At 46.9% G+C, this 14,908-nt stretch overlaps 1 protein-coding gene across 21 annotated transcripts in view; it reads right to left on the bottom strand.

Moving 5' to 3' along the window:
* Positions 1-14,908, bottom strand: part of ANKRD6 (ankyrin repeat domain 6) — a 186,401-nt gene that overhangs the window by 64,291 nt on the left and 107,202 nt on the right. For 8 of the 21 annotated variants that reach the window (XM_057739370.1, XM_057739380.1, XM_057739385.1 and 5 more), the window contains one exon: positions 9,134-9,259. The exons of 12 other annotated variants lie outside the window; for them this stretch is intronic. The gene's annotated coding sequence lies outside the window, so the exon portion shown is untranslated. Of the gene's footprint in view, positions 1-2,249; positions 2,274-9,133; positions 9,260-14,908 lie in introns of those variants that run through there. One more of the 21 variants, XM_057739378.1, reaches the window with a different exon arrangement.

The following is a 14,908-nucleotide window of genomic DNA, read 5'->3' as shown; positions in this document are numbered from 1 at the left end:
AAACACAAGATACATTGTCTCTCTTTACTCAGGTAATCTGTGCCACCTTCAAACCAATTATAGTGAGCTTCTACTCTGTCTGCCACAATCCTGCAAAAGTACTCCAGGCCCAAATGGCAGGAAAATGCAGAAAATGAGCCCTGGCTTCCTAAGTGTCCTCCCTCCCTCAACCACATTCTTCTTCGTTTACTCATTTGTTATTTCTGTGCACTCGACCTAAACGTCCACCTTCTCCTTCGCAAACCTTTCCTGCAACAGGCATTTGAGTGTCTCAAGTACAATGGCCCAGTTCATACAAATATTATCATCATGGCTACAATGTCACGATTTCACTCCGCAGCTTAACTCCTGGGGATAGAGATCTCGCTGCAACCTCAGTGCAGCCCATCAGCCGAGGTCACGAGTTCCAGACCAGCAGTGCTGTCCGGTCTCCCCAGCAACGGAAGCACGGGTCACCAGGCCTGTCTACACTGACAGCCGCTCCCCTCCCTCCCTCCTGTCCCATGCAATAAATTCAGCCTCGCAGACACTGAGACAAAGGCCGAGGTACACTGATTGCCATGGCTGCAAGCTACTGAGATAGCCTATAATTACCTTTGGTAAATAGCCCTTTACAAGCTCAGCACACATTGCTATTCCTTCTTTTTTTTTTAAGAGAGAGAAACACTACATTTGTGAGAAAATGTTAGCCAAGCAGAAATGTCAGCATTTTTTCTTTTAATTTCAACAGCAGTTACTTAAGAATGAAATGCCCCTCACCCCCGACCCCATCCCATCCACAGCCCGCCTGAGGCAGAGGGCGGCCTCCAGGATAGGTCCCCCGTGGGATTCTGGATACCCTACTACCACCAGACTTGCACAGAAAACTGCCCACAAAATCAGGAACAGAATCCCAGGTTTCCAGTTCCTAGTTTGCTGCTAGCACCATTGCTTTGTGCTTGGGTATCTCAAGTTCATGTTTAATTTAAATCCAGTAATAGCCTCACTAATAGGACCTCCAGCATTCACCTGCATTTTCATGTACACACAGCAGAGGAAGGCAGAGGAAAGGATCAAAGTGGCTGAGTCTTCTTTTCTGCCTCCTTTCTCTCTCTGTTTTTTTTTTTTGACCGCTTCACGTGGCATGGGTTCGATCCCTGGCCGTTCCTCAACCAGGGATCGAACCCAACCAGAGATCGAACCTGTACCCCCTGCAATGGAAGCACGGAGTCTTAACCACTGGGCCACCAGGGAAGTCCCTCCACCTCCTTTCTGACTTGCACCTTGGGTGGGGCTGCGCGGCCCAGCTCATGTTCCTCTCCACCTCTCTCGTGATCACTGCGCTAAATCTTTGGTATCCTTACCTACCACCTAGAACAATGATCCCCATCCTTTTGCCGTGAGGGGTAATTGGCTTCTCATCTGACACCTCCGAACTGACAAATCAGACCAGGGAGAGGAAGTGGGCTGGGGAGAGGGGTAAGGAGGATGTCGGACCCCCAACAGTGAGTGGGGAGGGGAGAGGAATAGAGAGGGATGCTGACCAGTCTGCAATCAAGGAGTTAAACTTCACTGCCAACCTGTTGGGTACCCAGGCTGCAGCAGCTCCATTCCCTCATTAAATCTGAGCTTCCACTTCCAAATAGATCAGCTATCATTCAAGACACTTCCCATTGCTGGCGGTGAGGAATTTCTGCCCCAAGTCTATTAATCACATCCCTCTTTGTCACTTTCACAGCGGATTTTCACAGGAGAAAAACCTTAAATGCAAACAAGCTGCCAGTTCTTTAAGCAGAAATGAAATAAACGCACGATCATAAATATGCAATGAGCTTCCTGAATCCAGAAAGGGATTTAGCTTCCTGAGAAAGATTTTCCTCCTTCCTCCCAGCCCACTGCCCCATTTTCCCTACTCTCCAATTCGCCAGTGCTTTTGTTTCTCATCACAAATGCCAGAGGGCCACACAGCTGCCTGGTCTGTGATGCGATCGGTTTTCTTCTTATAGCAAAAGGTCTGCGGGGTTTTCTTGAAGATTTACAACAAAGTCCCCTGGTACCGGTATCACAAAGCCACTGCATTCAGTCTCCTAACAGGCAAAATATTCTAGAAGAAAACTGCAAACAAAAGTCCAAGCCAGGCATTCTGTACAGCCCACCCAGAGACGGTGCACAGGCACCCAGAAACCAGTGGTTTGGGAGCGCCATCAGTTACGATAACTCACTTTGCTCCTACGAGTCCAAACCCTGTGTGGAAGAGAGATTGTACTCACATCCGGGGGTCTGTCCTCCCCGTTCTACATCGTGTTCTGTTGCTGGAAAACCGCGGTCAGATCTTTCCTGGAGAGATCATTAGCTTCCTAGGGCTATTACGCCCAAGGGTCTGCAGTGACTCACGTTACAATGCTTGCTGCTTTTTTCCCTTGAGCTTCCTCTGCCAACACCAACCAGATCACATCTAAAAGCTTATTAAGACATCCATTCAGCTTGCAATGTTTTGTGGCTTCCTAGTCTGCCCGGCAGAGCTTCTGAAAGTCTTGGGTCTTCAGATTTTGTTGGACTGCGCCCTCCTGCCAGCAGAGGACCTGTAACACTGCCCTGATCAAAGAGTCAAGGAATAAATCACAGATAGGCGGAATGCTTCTGAATGATGCTCAGATGACAAAGAAGCGAAGTTCGCATTCTTTCAGCAGTGATACGAGAAGATGAATGCACATGTTGTAAGGGAGGGAGGATGCAGGAAGGGTTGAAATCTGTAATGAACTGCTTTATGACAGCAGGTAGGGAAATGCTCGCTTTGTGGGAACAGCGTAAACCCAGACACTAGCCCCACCTTCGGCAGAGAGTTCCAGCACGGGAGACTAGGGGCTGGTTGGGAAGCTGTTCCCAGTGTTTGTGAGCCCATAGTTTGCCTCAAAAATCCTCCTCTGAACAGAGTCTCTGAGGGAAAGGGGGAAGGGAGGAAACAGGGAGCTTTTTCAAGTGCTGTCAATGGCCCTCCACATCGCAGGTGTGTCCTCCAGACCACTTGTTGAAAAACAAAAAACCAACTTCCTAAGTGGAGTAATCATAGAAAGGAAGAGGTTTTGATTTTGACCTGAGCCAATATTACTATTTTCCCCCCTCATCTCTAAAGCCGGAATTGTTGGTCCCGGCGATGGGAAAAAAACTCTTTCAACACGAACCCTCTGAGCACCCTCCCTGCCCAGAGCCTTGCCGCCATTTCCCTGAGGGTAGCAGCTCCTATGGGAAATGGGCTGGGAGTCTGCTTCGGCCAGTTTTCGCCTTACACCAAGGGCAGGAGAATAGCCAGGGACTGGGGCTGGTGCGCTGCAGAGAGAATGCATTCCCCTGGGGAGACAGAATGCCCATAGGATCATCACAGAGTGACACACGACCCTCACACTGGTTTCTCCAGAAGTGATCACTGCTGGGATACTTCAACTGCCAGTGGAGGACCATTCATCTAGAACACAGGTGAATGTGACCTTCTCCCTACTTTGAAGAAACTTATCATCTGGCCCAGATCAGCCTTGATCAGGGCCCAAAAGGCCAGATGCCAGAGGAAAACTGTAGACCAAATGCGACAGAAATACAAAGCAAGGAGCGGTTAATTTTCTCAGAGCTTCTGGGACATTTCCTTCCCCTGAGAAAACAGACTCCACGGATAGGGACCCTCAACACAATACTATCGATGAGGACAGTACAACACGAGCTGCTCCCAGAGCTGCTCACAAGTGCTGTCTGCAAAAGACAGGGGCAGAGCGGCATCTCTTGAGCAAGCCCACCACGGCTAAGGAAGATGTATGCTTATTTATTGAGTACATCTCAAGCACAGTAACTATTCTCTTCTGAATCTGACACTGATCAGATCTTTGAAATAATCACCTCTGCACGAGGCATGGAGAGGCTGTTGCAGTAAAAGTTGAGTGACATCTGGATACTATTCAGGAAACCTATGACATACCCTACCATCGAGAAAAGCTGCTAACATGTAAAAATAATATCTTGGAGGTATAAGGATACATCATTGAATAAAGATGTGACTGACAGGAGGCTTGTGATGTAGAAACCGTCCCTTTTTACAGGGGGCAATAATTACTTTTTGGCTCGCTGGCACTGCTAGATCACCAGAGCCTCCTAGTTGGGGGCCGGGCACTAATATCACCTAGCAAATGACTGAGAGTCCAGACTGAGTCATCCTTCTGCTGCCCTGTCTCTCCCTAGACAAGATGAGGCTGAACTGTCCCCCCAAAATTCATGTATGGAAGCCTTAACCCTCAGTATGACTGTATTTGGATGTAGGGCCTTTAGGAGGTAATTATGGTAAAACAAGGTTCTAAGGATGGGGCCCTGATCTGATAGGATTAGTGTCCTTATAAGGAGAGACACCAAAGAGTCTCGCTGCTCACTCCCCTCTTTTCACACCTGCTGCCCAGCCCCCCCAGCCTCCGAGCCATGCTCACAGGAAAGGCCATGTGAGGGCGCAGAGAGAAAGTGGCCATCTGCAAGCCAAGAAGAGAATCCTTCTGGATCTTGATCTGGGACCAAACTCTGCTGGACCTTGATCAGGAACTCCTAGCCTTCAGAACTGTGAAAAAATTAATTCCTGTAGTAAGGCCACCCAGTCTATGGTATCTTGTTATGGCAGCCCTGGTGACTAAGACCTGAGCTCCCCTCACCGTGTAATTTGCTGGCATGGGCTCAAGGTTGGTCTTCCTAGTTAGACTGAACTCCTTGAGGGCAGGAACCCTATTTTGTTTATCTTGTATCTCCAGCGCCTGGCATAGTTCCCAGAACATACTTAGCCTTTAATGTCTGTTCAGTGGATGTTACAAACTCTAATAATCAATTGCTTTCTCTAATCATTAATTGGTCATCAGGAGTCTGGAGAACCCATAAGAATTAGAGGAGGTGCCAAACAAGTCAGCTGGCCTTTTTCCTTTCCCCAAAGATGCAGCAGGCTATGGCTGTGCAGAACCTCCAAGAGATAACACATGGGGGATGTGTTCATTCTTCCCTCTCTCTTCCTCCCCAAAATAGAGGATGATCCCAGCTCCTGGGATCAGAAGAATTACTGATTTCAAGTGGCACAGGTCCGTCAGCACCCAAGCACTGGACAGCGCCACAGCCACCACCCCCACCCCCCACCCCCCCAGAATTTTCTTCTCACTATCCTTAACTTCTATTGGGTAAAACCAGAAATGCTAAAGACAAACCAAAACAAGCAATACCAAATAACAATAAAACCAATCCCCAGAGAGTAGCCTGCTTTCCATGTATCCGTATCTCAACTCCCACTCACTCCTTCCATCTGCTTCGATCTACTTCTTTCTGCCCCCGATTTTCCTACTAAGCCATTGATGCTGTGGTTGTCGATTCTGTGGTATATTAAGCATTTATTGAAGAGATGGGCACAAAGAACTACGGAAATTCGGCGAGAGAGCTTTCTTGCTTGGTGTTGCTGGGGTGAAAGCAGGTCAAGAACGTTCTTACAGAGTAGGTCACGTTTCAGCTGGGTCTTGGAGGACTGCAGGATTTCGTTAGGTAGGGAAGTGGGAGAGGACACAGGCAGAGGAAACAGCAAGAGCAAAAGGCAGAGCGCTCTGGAAGGGTAGGAAACAGGAGCAAAGAGACTTTTGCAACTGGAGCTTGTAACACACAGGCAAAGACCAGAGATGAGGCTGCAAAGTCAGGCTGTGGAAAAAATTTCACGTCATGCCAAAGACACTGGACTGTATCTTGCATTTGTGATGGGGAACCCTAAATATTGGTAAGCAGGGAGACTAGTCAGATTTGTACTACTTGGAACTCAAACACACAGAATTGGATTAGTCATAATTATGGGTTCATGCTATACTTTCAAGATTGTATGTACACAGCTTTCTCTTCCTTCACTTCTTTTATTCCTTTCTTCTTCCTTTTTATTTTAATCAACAGACTTTATTTCTTAGAGCAGTTTTAGGTTTACAGGCAAACTGAGCAGAAAGTATAAAGAGTATAGCCCTTCACCCACACGCTTGCCCTCACACCCACCACAGCATCCCCTATTATCAACACCTTGCATTAGTGTGGTACCTTTGCTATAACTGATGAGTCAATATTGATACATTATCATTAACTAAAAACCATGGTTTGCACAGGGTTCACTCTGTGTTGTAAAGCTCCTTGACTCTACACAAATGTACAAAGACATGCACCCGCCACTACAGCATCACACACACTAGCTTCGCTGGCCTAGTGCTCCACCCATTCATCGCTCCCTCCCCCCGACCCCTGACAACCACTGATTATTCTACTGTCTCTAAAGTTTTGCTTTTTCCAGAATGTTATATAGTTGGAATCATACAATATGTTGCCTTTCCAGGCTGGCTTTTTTCACTTAGTAATATGCATGTAAAGTTACTCCATGTCTTTTCATGGCTTGATAGCTCATTTCTTTCTAGTGCTGAAAAATATTCCATTGTACGGATGTACCAGAGTTTATCTATTCATCTATTAAAAGACATGCTGGTTGCTTTCAAGTTTCAACAAATATGAATAAAGCTGTTATAAACATCCATGTGCAAATAAGACACAGGGATGTAATATACAGCATAAGGAAAATCATCGATAAGCCTGTAATAACTTTGAGTAGGGACAGATGGTTACTAATTGTGGTTATTATTTCATAATGTAGGTAAATGTTGAATCATGTGTAGTTCACCTGAAACTAACATAATATTTTGTATGTCAACTATATTTCTATTAAAAAACTCCATGTGCAGGTTTCTGTGTGTACAGAAGTTTTCATCTCATTTGAGTAAATACCAAGGAATACAACTGCGCAATCATAGGGAAGGACAATGTGTGGCTTTGTAAGAAGGCTGTACTGCCCTCCGAAGTGGCTATAACATTTTGCACTGTAACCTGGTTTACAATGACCTTGTTGCCAAACTCAGCGGTAACCTCAGTTCTTACCTCTTCTCTGCTGCGTTAGGCACTGCGACCACCCCTCCCCTCAACACACTTCCTCCTCCTCTGGTTTCCGTGACCCGCTCTCTCCTCATGCTCCTACCATCCCCTGGACTATTTCTTTCTCTCATCCAAGGGCTCTTCTTGCATGGGTCCTTTAAATGTTGCAGGTCCCTAAGATTCTATCTCATGTTATCTTCTCTGCTCTCTTTCTTCTCTAGATGATCTCAGTACATACATACCCCCCATACCCACTGCCCACACGCTCCTCTGCTGCCTAGATACGGATTGCTCCAAATCTTCTTTAGTCTCAATCACTCTCTCTAAAACTCCATTTTTAAAACACCCAACCATTTAACAGACATCTTGCTCGGATGTCCCCTATCAACATGTTTACAGCCAAATCACCATCCTTCTTTCTAAACCCATTCCTTTCCCTGTGTCCCCATCTTGGTGAGGGGCTCTGTCTTTCATCTGCCTGCCTATTTCCCTCCTCTGGAACCCTCCTCTCCTTCCTCTTATTCTCCCTTCCCCACCCCTACATCCAACAATTTACCAAATCCTCCTGATTTGAGACAGTAAAACACAGAGGTTTAAAATGCAAGCTCTGGGGGCTTCCCTGGTGGTCCAGTGGTTAAGAATCTGCCTTCCAATGCAGGGGACGTGGGTTCGATCCCTGGTCGGGGAATTAAGATCCCACAGGCTACAGGGCAACTAAGCCCGGGCACTGAAACTACTGAGCCCGCATGCTCTAGAGCCCATGTGCCATGACTAGAGAGCCTGTGTGCTGCAACTACTGAGCCCGCGCACACCGCAACTAGAGAGCCCACATTCCATAATGAAAGATATCACATGGTGCAACTAAGACCCAATGTAGCCAAATAAATTAATAAATATTTAAAAAAAAAAAACAAATAAAAAAATAAATAAAATGCAAGCTCTGAAGTCAGATTGCTCAGGCTCAAATCCCAGCTCTGCCACTTAATATGGGTAAATTTCCTAATGACTGTAAGCCTGCTTCCTCATATATAAAACAGAATAACAATTCCTACCTCACTGGGTCGTTGCAAAGATTGAATGAGATAATACACAGGCTATACAAGCCTGGCACCTAGAAAGTGCTCAGGAAATATCCAGCACGACTGTATGGTTACTGCTCCAATGTTCCTTGATTTGTTCTTTCTTCTCTAACTGCACTGCCACTGCCTTCATTCAGGCTGTCACTGTTTCTGACCTGAACTGTCGCAGTGGTCTCCAACTGGACACTGAAGATGTTTCCTGAAATTCTTCTAAACTTAGGAGTTGGGATGAGAGAGGTGATGTAGGTTTCAGCTTGTATAATAGAATCTGCCTCTGCAGATGAGTTTTTGCCTAAGAAATGACAGAAACCAAGGCCAGACTAATGTTTAGGATTCAGATGATGAGTGTACACTGGCCTGAAATGTATATTCAATAAAAGATAACTTTGTAGAGGTCAACACAACCTGGCCAGAGAGTTGCTGGGATTTCTTAAACTTGACTCTCCGGAAAGACAGCCGTTGAGCCAACAGTGGTTAAGTTCTCTCCCCTCTTAGAGATCACTGAGCCAGTAACAGGTAAGTTCCTCCTTCTGATGTGTCAGTGTTAGAAGAAAGGGAGTCATGAGAAACTCAGCCTTCTCCTCCAGCTTGTTTCAAGGCAGCAAAGCTGGAGCACAGACAGCCGAGCTGCCACGCAGGACGAGCTATCTGCCAGGCGGTGGTTTGCTGGGCGGCGGTGTCTGGGCTTTTAGTGCCAATTATTTTGCTCTTATCTGTGGACCTCTCTTCTTCTGTGCTTCTTAACAAAGAGCGTTTCACATGAACAGACCATCCAGGGGGCTTGGAGCCTCTGTTTATAGGACTGAAGTTTGCATGTAGAAGCCGTTCTGCCATGTTGGTCTCCCTGCCTCAATTCCCTCCCCAACCTCAGCGCATGTGATCCCTGATGTCAGAATGCTCTCTGCATGGCACAAATGTGATAGTGTTTTTCCTCTACCGATAACCCTCTGTGACTCACATTCCCCCAGCACAAAGTCCGGCGATAACAAACCCATGCGTGGTCTGGTTTCAGCCCATCTCCACCACCTCTTCTTCTGACACCCCATCCACCCACCCACCCTGCACCCTCGCTTGGCCACAAGGGTGCTCAGGACACCTTGAAAGCACAATTCCGTCATTTTTACTTAGAATCATCTTTAGATCTTTTCCAAACTTCTGTTCCTTCAAACTTGATTCAAGGTGTTCTGGTCAGATGATTCCTCCAATGCTGTTCCGCCCTCCAGGTACCCAAGGCCGAAATCCCAGATACCCTGAAATGAAATCCCACTCAGTCACTTATTTTGGGCAATGCACTTAATGAATCTAAGCTCATTTTCTCACGGATAAAATAGGAAGAACAACAGTTTTTACCCAGTGGGTTGCTGCAAAGATTGAATGAGGCTATTACAAACTGTATTCTTTCAAATCCTTCCTAGTACTTACCAAACCAGACTGCACATGTGTGATGTCAGTGTTCTTGGCCTCTCTTCCTATCTTCTGATTAAAAAAGCTTCTCCATTCACCTCCTCTTCTAAGGAGACTGCCCTAGGTGAATAAGTTTCTGGAAGATGCAGAATTAAAGGACAGGCAAGAAAGATGGGAAAGAAGGCTGACTATCAAGGGAGGCTAAGCTAATCTATATAACAAAGAGCTGAGAGAAAGAGAGAAAAGCGCCGTGCAGGATGGCATATGGAGCAAGGGTTTCCAGGGGCTGATGGTAAACAATGGGCTTCTGAACCCTGCAGAATGTGAGAGAACTAGGGATATGAAAATTGTTTCTGGGAGTTTACGAGTTGGGTTGCTTTTAACTTTTTTGACGAGTAAATGATTCCTATTCTTTCAAAAATTACTTTTGGTCTTCGGACTGTGCTTCTTTGACTTTCTCCAAACACTAGACCTATGAGACTGCTGTCCTTTAGGGTTACCCTCATTTTCAGTGCCTCTCTTCTCAGACTCAGCTCCTCTAGTCAGGGGCAGAGTCTCAGTCCAGCTGTGTAAATCTGAGGCAAGCACACAGCCTGGACGTGGCATAGGAATAATAAATGCTTGCTGAATACATACATTATCTATGCCTATCCAACTGGGTTACAGACGCCTACAGAGCAAGTACCCGGTCTTACTTTTCCATGTGTCCAAGAAGAACTAATGAATGCTGTAGGGAGTTGAATGGTGGCCCCCAAAAGGATAGGTCCACGTCTGAATCCCCAGAACCTGTGAGTATTAATTTATATGACGAAAGATGTAATTACGTTAAGGATCTTGAGAGGAGAAGCCTATCCTGGATTATCTGGATGGGTCTTAAATGCAATCACGTGCATCTTTATAAAAGAAGCAGGGAGTTTTAAGACAGAAGGAAAGGAGGCCATGTGACCCCAGGGGCAGAGATGGGAGGGATGTGGCCACGTGCCAAGGAACACCTAGGGCCACCAGAGGATAGAAGAGACACGAAAGGATTATCTCCTACAGCCTCCAGAGGGAGTACAGTCCCGCTGACACTTTGATTTCAGGCTTCCAGAACATGGGAGAATAAACTTCCGTTCTTTTAAGCCACTTAGTTTGAGGCAATTTGTTACAGCGGCCACAGGAACCGAGTACAAATGCCTTATACATAATGGATGCTCAATCACTCTTTATCAGTGACCTGTCTGGGTCACTTACAATCACAGGCTGTGCTTTCTTTTTAAAGTCACTCACAGACCCCCATATCTTCTTGGCCAAAAGCCAGGACTCCATTATGTCATTTCAACACGTGTAAATGCTATTGTAGCCAAGGGGTCCCTCACTGCTGTCTGGGGGACAGTCAGGTTCCAGGGGCTGAGAGTGTTCTACTGACAACATATTCCTACAAGACATTCTCCACACCTTGCTTCCGGAAGGAGACGGTATGATGCCAGGAGGAGCAATGGCTCAGGCGTGGAGGATGGAGAGCCACCTCACTGGGGTCTCTCCAGCCGGCAGCCGACAGGCTGAATACGCACAGCCTCCCTACAGGAAACACTACAGAACTGAGAGAAAGACAGGTCGGGCTGTCAGTTTCCGACTCTGCACACAAAAAACCAAAACACGAAGTCGCACTGCTAGCCAGGCATTAAGTGTGTCCGAATGTAACCCCACAAACACAATCCCAAATAAGGCAAAGGGACGTCTGGGATTAACAGGAGTGTCATCTACTCGGAAGTAAACGCCAACTGGGACCCGCCACTATAATTTGTTTTTCAGCGTTTTTTCTTCCACTCTGTTCCTCAGAGGACAGAGGTCTTCTCTCAAGGTCATGACTTGAGAAACCACTCAAACACCCCCAGCCACTCCCTGATTGATTCTGCGTGTCAAGGTCTGCTCACTGATCCTCCAGAAATGGTTGTTTTTTTACCTCTGCTGGACCTGGTTTCCATCACAGGGTCCCGTTTTATTCAATCGCGCTGCCAGTGACGTATTTCTTATAAAGTCTGTCTGGGACTAGAAGCGCAGGATGCTGTGATGCACGCCACCCTCCTCCCACCCCAGCTCCCCGAACCCACATGGCTCTCTCCAGCAACCCTTTCTATTTTTATTTACTTGTTTACTGAAGTACAGTTGGTTTACAAAGTAGTGTTTCTGGTGTACAGCACAGTGATTCAGTTACACACACATACATACAGACACACATATATATTCTCTTTTTCAGATTATTTTCCCCTGTAGATTATTACAAAATATTGAGTCTAGTTCCCTGTGCTATACAGTAGGTCCTTGCTGGTTATCTACTTTATACACTAGTGTCTAATAACTCTTTTTTTATTATTTTTATTTTATATTGGAGTATAGTTGATTAACAATGTTGTGTTAGTTTCAGGTGTACAGCAAAGTGACTCACACATATATATGTATCTGTTCTTTTTCAAATTCTTTTCCCACCTAGGCTATTACAAAATATTTAGCAGAGTTCCCTGTGCTATACAGTAGGTCCTTGTTGGTTATCTATTTCATTTTATTTTATTTTTTAAAGAAAAGCCTGTGGCTTTTTTTTTTTTAATAAATAAATAATTTATTTATTGGCTGCATTGGGTCTTCATTGCTGCGGGAGGACTTTCTCTAGCTGTGGCAAGCAGGGGCTACTCTTCGTTGCGGTGCGCTGGCTTCTTGTTGCAGTGGCTTCTCTTGTTGTGGAGCACGGGCTTCAGTAGTTATGGCTCGTGGGCTCTAGAGCGCAGGCTCAGTAGTTGTGGTGCACAGGCTTAGTTGTTCTGCAGCATGTGGGATCTTCCCAGCCCAGGGATCGAACCCGTGTCCTCTGCATTGGCAGGCAGATTCTTAACCTATCTATTTTGAATATAGCAGTGTGTACATGTTAATCCCAAACTCCCAATCTACTCCCCCCTCCCATAAGTGCGTTCTGTAAGTCTGTGAGTCTGTTTCTGTTTTGTAAATAAGTTCATTTGTAACGTTTTTTTAGATTCCACATATAAGTGGTATCATATGGTATTTGTCCTTCTCTGTCTGACTTACTTCACTTAGTATGATAATCTCCAGGTCCATCCATGCTGCTGCAAATGGCATTATTTCCTTCTTCTTTATGGCTGAGTAATATCCCGCTGTATATATGCGCCACATCTTCTTTATCCATTCCTCTGCTGATGGACATTTAGGTTGCCTCCACGTCCTGGCTGTTGTGAACAGTGTTGCAGTGAACACTGGGGTGCACGATACCTCTTTTCAAAAGGTACACCTCTCCGCAAGCATGTCTGATTAGATAGTAACACTGCCCATCACAAGGGGAGACACCAGCGGTCTGGAAAGGCCAGTCCTGCGTATACACCACTACCTGCAGAAACCGCACGCCTGGACCCTTCATCTCAGTTCCCTTCCAGTTCCTCCTGGCGGAGGCAGGGCTGGGGAGAAGCAAGAGGAGAAGAGGCTCTATTGAAACCCTCCACCCACAGAGCGTTTCCATGACCCTGAGCAGGTTACACAACTTCTTTGGGCCCTAATGTCCTCAACCGTAAGATGGGGTAATAATGGTAGCTACTGAGTTCATTGGGCAGCTAACAGGACTTCCTGTGGGAGTAGACGGGAAGCACTTAGCACAGGGCTGGAGCGGAGCAAGCACTCAGACGACAGCAGTGTGTACATGCAGAAAGTCCACGGGAGGCTAAACTCTCTGAATAGATTTCCGAATCATTCCTGCATCTCTTACACCTTCACCTCTCTTTAGAGTTCCTAGGGGTGCCCCAGGGAGGCTCTGGTCCCTTAGCCTTGCTCAGCACACAGCATGACACAGCATTTGGCTCCAGCACAGGGCTTCGCTGGGAGCAAGTGTCCCTGCCAGGGAGGGGAATTAGGACTTCAAGCAGAGCCGCCAGCCAGGAGGCTCTGCGGCTCCATCCCTGTCCTCGTGTCCACACACGCCGACAGTCACGCACGTGCGTGCACAGTCCACAGCTCAGGAACATGCAGTCCACCTGGTGGACTCCAACCCCCTGGGAGGTGAGGACGTAGGAGGAGGAGGCAGGCTTCCTGGGGAGGCCCCGCTGGAAGCCAGCATCCCTCACCCCAGCCTCTCCCTCACCCCAACCTCTCCCTCACCCTGGTTGTTTCTCAGCTAAGACTTCCTCTCAGACTGGTGATGGTTCATATTTTAAGTTTTAGATACAGATGAAGCATGAGTAAGTTTGATCCATGAAATTCTCTTCCATCATTCTATCACATGACAAACACGCCACACTGTCAACATCATCCGTTACGGTGCATTACTCGCAATTAAAATTCTGCCGCCTCTTTACAAGAAGAGGTTCTTACAGTGAAGGCAGCGGGAATGACGGTGACCTTGACTTGCTTATTATATGCCCGGAATTAGCCCCAGAGATATTCATTCCCTAGAGTTTTAAACAATCTTAAATAGTTTTGTCTTGCAGGATTTCCTCCTTATTATCGTCAAATTATTTCCACAAGGAATCTATATTTCATTAGTTGCGCTTCACCGTCTTCAGGAGACGGTGACCTGAGGCATTACCCAGCGTGAGCCCCTCTGTGGGAGGGTCCTGATGAAGCCTGTGCCCGCCCCCTTCGGACGGTTTCTCAGAGCACGAGGCCGGCCCCTCTTCAGCAAAGCCTGAGTCTGGACTCCCTACGGTGGGTGGTGGAGTTTTCGCTCTCGGGCTTGGCTCTTCCTTGCCCTGGGGGCCTGGGAGCCACCCCTGGGAGAATCCACAGACCCTCCCCTGCGTAACGATTCCTGTCCTGACAGCCCTTCCCCAGGGGGTTCTCCCAAAACCCGAGGTGAGGACAGTACCGCGTGGTCTCCAGTTTCAGGCAGATCGCCTCTTTGATCGTCATTTGCATCCAGTCAATGTCCAAACGAGGAGCATGGTGGAGGCGAGGCAACAGAGCAAAAAAGAAGGGGAAAGGCGGGGAGGTGGGAGGAGGGAACAAAAGGGGAGGCACGATGTGCAGAGAGAGTGAGCGCCTCGCGTGAGGGGGCGGCTACTGATGGGGAAGGGGGGGCCTCTGCTCCACCCCTTCCGCCTCCCACTCCTTCCCAGGCTAGGCACCATCCACCCCGCCCAGGCTCTGCTCATCAGAATTTGCTGAATGAATGCAAGGATTCCTTCTGATAGAATGCACCCATCACTCTTCCAGAGTCTGTATCACGTCTAACAACGTTTTCTTCTAGAATGAAAACCAGAAAATAATTATGCATATGTATACATTAATTATGCATGTGTATATGTTAATGTGTAATTATATACGTAAATATTACATTTCATATTTTTAAATGTATAATTTACAAAAACGTGTACAAATCAGAAGTGTACAGCATGTTGAACTTTCAAAAACAGAACAGACCTGTGTGACTAGCACCTTAGGCAAGAGATATAAATTGGCAGTATCCCAGCAGCCCCCTCACACCACTTCTGATCACTAACGAGCCAAGAGTCACTGCT

The sequence above is a fragment of the Hippopotamus amphibius genome, chromosome 6 (assembly GCF_030028045.1).
Source record: "Hippopotamus amphibius kiboko isolate mHipAmp2 chromosome 6, mHipAmp2.hap2, whole genome shotgun sequence".
Lineage (NCBI taxonomy): Eukaryota > Metazoa > Chordata > Mammalia > Artiodactyla > Hippopotamidae > Hippopotamus > Hippopotamus amphibius.
The sequence above is the reverse complement of the archived record's forward strand: the minus strand, read 5'-3'. Positions and strand labels throughout refer to the sequence as shown.